This window comes from Anabas testudineus, chromosome 14, assembly GCF_900324465.2.
Source record: "Anabas testudineus chromosome 14, fAnaTes1.2, whole genome shotgun sequence".
Lineage (NCBI taxonomy): Eukaryota > Metazoa > Chordata > Actinopteri > Anabantiformes > Anabantidae > Anabas > Anabas testudineus.
This window is the reverse complement of record NC_046623.1, coordinates 2,199,227-2,201,908: the sequence shown is the minus strand read 5'-3', so window position 1 is coordinate 2,201,908 and position 2,682 is coordinate 2,199,227. Positions and strand designations below refer to the sequence as shown.

General features: G+C 38.0%; 1 long non-coding RNA gene across 1 annotated transcript; it reads left to right on the top strand.

Moving 5' to 3' along the window:
• The first annotated feature begins 403 nt into the window (after positions 1-403).
• On the top strand, positions 404-2,369 carry LOC113170616. The gene is made up of 3 exons (XR_003299655.1): positions 404-646; positions 1,465-1,545; positions 1,652-2,369. It is a non-coding gene; the product is annotated as an uncharacterized LOC113170616 (long non-coding RNA).
• The last annotated feature ends 313 nt before the right edge of the window (positions 2,370-2,682 follow it).

Genomic DNA, 2,682 nt, shown 5'->3' with positions numbered 1-2,682 from the left:
GTTAAAATCATCTTAGAAACACTGTTATTATTAAATAAATGTTAAAATCATCTTAGAAACACTGTTATTATTAAATAAATGTTAAAATCATCTTAGAAACACTGTTATTATTAAATAAATGTTAAAATCATCTTAGAAACACTGTTATTATTAAATACACGTTAAAATCATCTTAGAAACACTGTTATTATTAAATAAATGTTAAAATCATCTTAGAAACACTGTTATTATTAAATACACGTTAAAATCATCTTAGAAACACTGTTATTATTAAATAAATGTTAAAATCATCTTAGAAACACTGTTATTATTAAATACACGTTCAACTATTTCAATAAATGTCTTGCTCGCTCACGCACGTACGCGTGTGCGTCACTGACGTCATGCGTGCGGATCTCTGGGAGTCCTCTCTTTGCTCTTGGACACTGACCTGAGTTGACCTGTTACAAATCTTCACAGAGGACGCGATCATCTGGAAACGAATACTTAGAGAATCAAAGCTGCCGGGAAGAATAATACTGGATATAGAAAATACAGATTTTGATGCCAAAGAAAACTTCTACATCATCGAGCTACTTTGAAAAAACCCAACTACTCCAGTGTGGTTTGGAGCAGGCCTCTGTGCAGCCAGGAACGACTGCTGCAAGTGAGATAGAAATAATCCTGCTTCGTATTTCTCAGGAATTCTTTTTTATTCCTCCCTTAAACCATTTGAAGCTTTGTCAACCTCAAAGACCTTATGAATTTAGAGATTGACAGTTCACATCATGCCCATTTCCTGTTGGAACATCACCGATTTGGTGAAAAATGATTTTATTCGACGATTTCGTCGTGTAATATCATGATTTGTTACTGAGAATGTGTTGAATTTCCCGGGACAGGTGTGAAATGCATGAACAATAGTGTATTTTTATGAAAACGTAGATAATTTTGTTGGAGGGCGTCGAAATGTACCAAATGTTCACTGAAATGTAGGGGAAAAAATGGCGACTGGGCTAAAATTCATAAAATGCCAGAACTAATTTCTCGTGATCATGGAGACGATGGAAGTTTTAGGAGCGAACGTCAGCTGATTAAAGTCGTTCTAGTGGATGAAGCTTGGATTGAATTCATATGTTCATGCGTAATGACGCACGGCGCGTCTTCTTGCCGCACACAGACTCCTGACCTCACAGAACTTTTCCTCCAGTGGAGTCGTGGACGTCTCATTTTCCCGTTGCTTTTATTTTTGTCCAGAGAAAGATTTACAACACAGCTGTGTGAGCTGGAATCTGAATCCTTATCCAAATAAAACGGTGTGAGCTGCACGTGAACACGTGCTGCGCTTATGTGTAACAAGTTGCTGTGTTTGTTTGCTAGTGAATTTCTTAAAGTCTTTAACATCACTTGATCACTACTCTTACTCTTACCCTTTAACATCATGCTTAGATTATTTTTACTCACTCTGTTGTATTTTATTACCAGCTGAACCAGAACCCACCAGACATCTCTGATCCCATGAACCAGTGCTGCAGCATCATCTGCTGTGAGAATGACATGTCAAAGGTGATTTATACTGTGTGCTCCATAATGAGCAGTTGAAGCCATTATTTCCATCACTGTACTTCTGTGCAGTGACCATCAAAACTCATGTTGTTTGTTGTTGTTACAGATGATGCTGTAGTGGCTGGAGACCATACCCTGATTCGGGTAGAGGCTGCTTTATTTCAGCATTCAGGATTATAGTATAAACACTACACCAACCTCTAAGAAGCTACAAGGTAGACAAACGAGACCTGATGCCCAGGGTTTTCTCGGCGACAAAGCCTTGAAAAAGCAAAACTTTACATTTCGTTGATGTGGAGGAAGTAAGAATTACAGCTACATCAAGTCATTTTTTCTGGTTTTGAGTGGCATAGTGGAATAAAATCCCCAGGTTTGGGAGGGGGTAGGTTTCATAATGTCAGCTATCATTATGTTGGCAACAGTACCAGGAAACAACAGTATATTCAACTCAGGCTAAACCTCATCCACAGTGAACAATGATTCATTGTAATGTAAGGACGTCTTTGTTGTTGACAGTTGACACAGATTTCTCCACAGTGTTATTACCCTTTTCAGTGTTGCTTTTAAGAACAAAAAAGAAGCAACAGCTCCCCCATGTGATGATACATGTGCAACAGATTGCAGCTGCATTTTAATCTTTATTAGTTTGACTGAATTGTAGGCTGCAATAATAAAAGAACAGGATTTTTGACAGTGATTCTATGTTGCACATCATCTGCCAGTGCAGGTTAAACCGTATCAGTGTTGAATAGATGCCTTCACAAACGATCAGGACCTGATGACACTGGTCTGTATGTACTGTGGTAAATTTTAGAGAATTAAAATGAAATGCTAATCTTCAAATAATGCTGTGCATGTTCATCTTTCTGCTGTTGCTTTTTGTATTCCTTTATTCCCTTTGCCTTGAGGGGCTGGCAGTGGTTTATGATTATGACTGTTTATTGCATTGTGCTAGATAATCTTATACAGTACAGTACTCAAACCCCAGTGTCACTTTGCAGGCACACACACACACACACACAGACACACACACACCCTCCATATCGTGATGAGTTTGAACAGCTTTATGTCAAACACTGCAGATGAAAAACAGCCCCTTTTTACTTACTCCATATCTGATATGGATAGTTTAAATAA